The sequence below is a fragment of the Amblyomma americanum genome, chromosome 1, assembly GCF_052857255.1.
Source record: "Amblyomma americanum isolate KBUSLIRL-KWMA chromosome 1, ASM5285725v1, whole genome shotgun sequence".
In the NCBI taxonomy this organism is placed as follows: Eukaryota; Metazoa; Arthropoda; class Arachnida; order Ixodida; family Ixodidae; genus Amblyomma; species Amblyomma americanum.
This window is the reverse complement of record NC_135497.1, coordinates 486,990,151-486,995,873: the sequence shown is the minus strand read 5'-3', so window position 1 is coordinate 486,995,873 and position 5,723 is coordinate 486,990,151. Positions and strand designations below refer to the sequence as shown.

The window sequence follows — 5,723 nt, the reverse complement described above, 5'->3', positions numbered from 1 at the left end:
GGTTCATCACCGATGTCTCAGCACCATGTAAGTATAACCGGGGTCTGACTGACTGACTGATGTTGCTCGAAGGAAGTAGGAAAAGGAAAGTGCACAGGCCTGCCTACTGCCTCAAGCCGAACCACGCTCGCTGCCACGTGCTGAAAGTAGGAGACTTAAAGGCTAGGAGGGAAACATAGAAAAGGGGCCGCGTGCTAATAGGCCCAGAGGCCCCGGGCCGATCCAGGAGGCAGTGCAACACCGGGCCGACCCGTGCCAGCGTGCGTCCAGCACTCCGCCATATTCCAAAAATAAGTTTAATTTCTCGGGTTCAAGGACCAGCAGCAGATATTTAATCAAGTATGAGGTACCTAAAACCGCTAGCTCAGCACTGCCTGACTGACCGATGTCGCTGAGAGGAAGAAGGAAAAGTAAAGTGCATGGGCCTGCCAACTGGCTCAAGCCGAGCCACGCTCGCTGCTACGTGCAGAAAGTAGGAAGGGGTAAATGATAGGAGAGTAAAGAATGAAAGAAAAGACGCGCCGCGCTAATACGCGCCGGGCCGAACCCAGAGGTAGTGCAATACCGGGCCGACCCATGCCAGAGTGAGAGTGCTTCAAGCCAAGCACTCTGCCATTATCCGAAAAATAAGTAACAGATTATATATATATATATATATATATATATATATATATATATATATATATATATATATATATATATATATATATGTGTGTGTGTGTGTGTGTGTGTGTGTGTGTGTGTGTGTGTGTGTGTGTGTGTGTGTGTGTGTGTGTGTGTGTGTGTGTGTGTGTGTGTGTGTGTAAGAGCACCGGACGGGATATTCGGAGGTCGTGGGTTCGGATCCCACCGGTGGCATGGTTTTTTGTGGTTCTTTATAAGTAATTTTCTTTAAAAAACTAATTGATTGGCACTAGATATTAAAAAAAAACATTCCCCTATGCACCTTGATTTCGGTGACTGTTGGCTTCCTATATATATATATATATATATATATATATATATATATATATATATATATATATATATATATATATATATATATATATATATATATATATATATATATATATATATATATATATATATATATATAGGTATCAGCATTCTTCTGCTGTTGCCACGAAAAATGAAAAGGAAAGTGCACAGACCTGCTAACTGGCTCATGCTGAGCCACAATTGCTCCCACGTGCAGAAAGAAGGAGAGTTTAAAAATAGGATAGAAAAATAGGATAGAAAAGAAAATACGCGCGCTATAATGCCCCAGGCCGATCCCTGAGGCAGAGCAATACCGTGCCAACCGGTGGCGGAAGTGAAGCAACCTTCAAGCACTCCGCCACATTTCCAAAAATATGTTGGGTTCAAATGGGACCCGGATCAGATATTCTAGAACCGAAAACGGCCCACGGGGCTTCCAACCAAATGCAGTGCAGTGCACTGACATATAGTGACATAGGTATCAGCATTCTTCTTCTTCTGTTATTGCCAGAAAAAATAAAAAGGAAAGTGCACAGGCCTGCCCACTGGCTCAAGCTGAGCCACAATCGTTACCACGTGCAGAAAGTAGGAGAGTTTAAAGATAGCATAGAAATATAGGATAGAAAGGACGCGCACTATAATGTCCCAGGCTGATCCCGGAGGCAGTGCAATACCGGGCCAACTGGTGGTGGAGGTGAAGCAACCTTCAAGCACTCCGCCACATTTCCAAAAATATGATGCGCTCAAATGGGACCCGTATCAGATATTTTATAACCGGAAACGACCCACGGGGCTTCGAACCCAACAAAGCTAGGTATCAGCATTTTGTCTGTTGTTGTCAGGAAGAAAGAAAAGGAAAGTGTACAGGCCTGCCCATTGGCTCAAGCCGAGCCACAATGGCTACCACGTGCAGATAGTAGGAGAGTTCAAAGATGGGATAGAGAGACAGGATAGAAAAGACGCGCTAAAGACAAGGCCGATCCCGGAGGCAGTGTAATACCAGGCCAACCGGTGGCGGAAGAGAAGCAACCTTCAAGCACTCCGCCACATTTCCGAAAATAAGTCCAATTGGGACCAGTATCAGATATTCTAAGGGGAACCAATCTGTCTGTCTGTCTGTTGTTGCCAGGAAGAAAGAACAGGAAAATGCATAGGCCTGCTCACTGGCTCAAGCCGAGCCACAATCGCTACCACGTGCAGATAGTAGGAGAGTTGAAAGATGGGATAGAAAGACAGTATAGTAAAGAAGCGCTAAAGACAAGGCCGATCCCGGAGGCAGTGCAATACCGGGCCAACCGGTGGCGGAAGTGAAGCAACCTTCAAACTTTCCGCCACATTTCCAAAATTAAGTCCAGTTGGACCCGTAACAGATACTCTACTTGGTACGGACTCGTGTTGCTCGAGAAAGAAAAGTCTGTCTGTCTGTCTGTGGCTGCCAGGAAGAAAAGTGCACAGGCCTGCTCACTGGCTCAAGCCGAGCCACAATCGCTACCACGTGCAGATAGTGGGAGATTTGAAAGATGGGATAGAAAGACACGATAGTAAAGACGGGCTAAAGACAAGGTCGATCCCGGAGGTAGTGCAATACCGGGCAATCGGTGGCGGGAGTGAAGCATCCTTCAAACTCTCCGCCACATTTCCAAAAATAAGTCCAATTGGACCTGTAACAGATACTCTACGGGGTCCGGACATTCGCCTTGAAATTAAAGTAAAACTCACTGGGAGCTAGTATAGAGCGCCCGGCATGGTCTCGCTGATGACACTGCAACTTTTTTTTTTTAATTGGTTCTTGGTGGGGGGAAGGAAATGGCGCAGTATCTGTCTCATATATCGTTGGACACCTGAACCGCGCCGTAAGGGAAGGGTAAAGGAGGGAGTGAAAGAAGAAAGGAAGAGAGAGGTGCCGTAGTGGAGGGCTCCGGAATAATTTCGACCACCTGGGGACCTTCAACGTGCACTGACATCGCACAGCACACGGGCGTCTTAGCGTTTTTCCTCCATAAAAACGCAGCCGCCGCGGTCGGGTACGAACCCGGCAACTCCGGATCAGTAGTCGAGCGCCCTAATCACTGAGCCACCGCGGCGGGGCCTGCAACTTGCTCAAAAAATATTTTCCAACGCCTCGCGCGGCAGGGCAGTAGCAGGACGTATGCAGGAAGTAGATGTACACTGCGAATGCATGCATACTGAAGAGAGCTCAAATGTTCAGCATTTTCTTTAATGTGCCCAATTGAAGCGCAGTTATTAAATCATTTCGTCTTGTTTCGGTGCTGACAGGTTCGAGCCTGCCGTGTACGCGCTCACGTTCTGCATTTGCCCCAGAGCTCGCGATCACGCTTGCCACCTGCAGTCAGGCGCGGCTTTGAGCAAACAATTTTTTTTTATTGATGCATCAATAGTTAGGATGTGAGTCGTACATGAGAGGTTGCCCTGTGTGCGGCAATAAATAGTGTAAGGCTTGTGATTAGCATGGATGATGAGAAAGCTTTTTCTACGGCATTCTTGAAGCAAGCAGAATCACTAATGACCACGAGATGGCTGGGAAGGTCATTCCAGTGGTGAGCGGTGCGCACAAAGAATTACTAATGAAACGTAGCTAGGCGGGCGCGTAGAGAAATGACGTTGCAAGGATGGCCTGTGCGAGGTGTTCGATGCGCTGGCAGGACGAGCTGACTGTCACGAAGTGATACGAATACGAATACGAATACGAGTAGGCTTATTTTCATGTTTGTTCAAAACATGGGCCGATGGAAGAAACAGCTTCTGAACAGCAGCTTGACAAGCTCCCACCCTCCTTGTTTACATAGGCAACAGCAGCTCATGCAATATACATATACAGATCAGCATAGACAGAAAAACCAGTTTTGATGCATATTTTATACATCATTAAAAAATGGCGAAAGACAGTTTTAGTGAAATGTACAAGTACGAAACGCAGTGTTGTAGAGGCAGAGGCGTAAAGTTCGGCGGCGGGAAGCAAGAGGAATAAGTTGTAACTGGGATGCGCTAGATGAGTACGAGTAGTTCGAGAGAGTCAACCGAAAAGCACGATTTTGAATAGATTCAAGAGCTTTAGTAAGGTAAGATTGGTGTGGGTCAAAGATAGCGCTGGCATAAGTAAGTTTAGGTCACACAAGGGCTTTGTATGCTAGTAGTTTCACAGAAAATGTTCCATGGACAGGTTACAGCGGAGGCGTCTAACACTCAGGTTAAAAGAATGAATACGTGTTTTGCGCCGCAAGAACATAATAAATCTTTAGTGAGGTTTACACCTAACCTAGGTATTTAAAAGTTTGTCAAACAACACAACTATCGTTAGTTTCCTAAGTAGGAGATGTGTAGTTTCGGTCGCGATGGAAAGAAATCAGTACAGTCGTAATGGTTTTCAGATGCGTAGACCACATTGCGCACCATTGTTGCATGCAAACAATGTCCTTTTTGAGGGCAGAAGCATCGGTCGAGTTAGATACAGAGCGGTGCGCTCCAAAGTCATGCGCGAAAAGGCGGAAAGTAGAAGCTACTGAACAAGGCATACCGCTAATTCAGCTAGAAATAGTAAGGACACATCGCATGCGGTTACTGGTTGTGACAGAGCGAAGTAGTATTAGTTATATCAGGGTTATTTGCATTCCAGAAGCGCATTAAGTCAGTTTGCAGCGTGGCAGAAAGAGCAGTAGAAAAGAAACGGTGTTTAGTTTGGGTAGAATAGTTGGAATGTTTCGCGATGGTATGATATTTGCTCCAAGGCAGTTCAGTGTTAAACATTTTGGCAGATCTGAAAAGTTCCTTTTCTTTTTGCTTAAATGATTCAGTGCCACATCATCCTAAGGAACGTCTTCGCTCAGTCGTGGTGATAGTAGGAGGAATATACAGCCCCAGCAAGCGTAATAGCACAGATATTAAAAAGGACAAGTTAGACTGGGTGGAACGTAGATGACAAGAAACTTGAAATTAATATAAAAGGTAGCAAGACCACGGTTCGTGCATGCGTAGTCACCTTTGTCCAGCAGAGTTAGTACCGTCTGAGATACAGTGCTCTTTGAAGTGTTTGAAGAACAGTAGGCGTGAACAACGAAGGCTCACTAAGGCCGGACATGTATGAAGCGGTAGGGAGTTCGTCAGGGTGAGATGAAAGTATTAAGGTCCAGAATGTTAGACGAATTAATAATCTTGCGCGTGGATTCCGTAACAACCTGAGAAAACCGGAAAGTCAGATGTGTTCAGGATGTTGCCGGATGCATTACTTTTGTTACAGCGGGACACTATTCCAGTCTATGCATGAGAAGTTCATTTCACCGACGAGTAAAATAGGGGTTTTGGGGTAAGCTAGCGTATAGAGTGCGTAAGAAAAATTTGCTCTGAACGAACTGCCAACAGCAGACGGACGTTAACAGATACTGATAAACACTGAAGGAAATTAAGGATGAGAGCGCACCCAAATCAGTGCTTGTGGGTTGATAAGGACCACAAGGGAGAAATTTAGGACGAACGTGGCAGCGATTAGCACACCGCCGCCGCAGCAGCCATCAGACCTTTCTTTACGGAACAGTGCGAAATCAGATAGGTCGGGAAGGATTTCGACACCTGTAATAGATGAATTTAGCCAAGTATCTGCAGGCAATACGACTTTATTAGATGACGAGCTGATAAGGTCACACAAGGAACCAAGTCTAGCTATTTTGCTGCAAATGTTAGTGTGCAGAAAGAATAGATGGTTATTGTTAGACTGGTCATTCTTGGTGGCT

General features: G+C 45.7%; 1 pseudogene; it reads right to left on the bottom strand.

Moving 5' to 3' along the window:
- Positions 1-2,231: 2,231 nt before the first annotated feature.
- Positions 2,232-2,390, bottom strand: LOC144116667 (U2 spliceosomal RNA; annotated as a pseudogene).
- Positions 2,391-5,723: the final 3,333 nt, after the last annotated feature.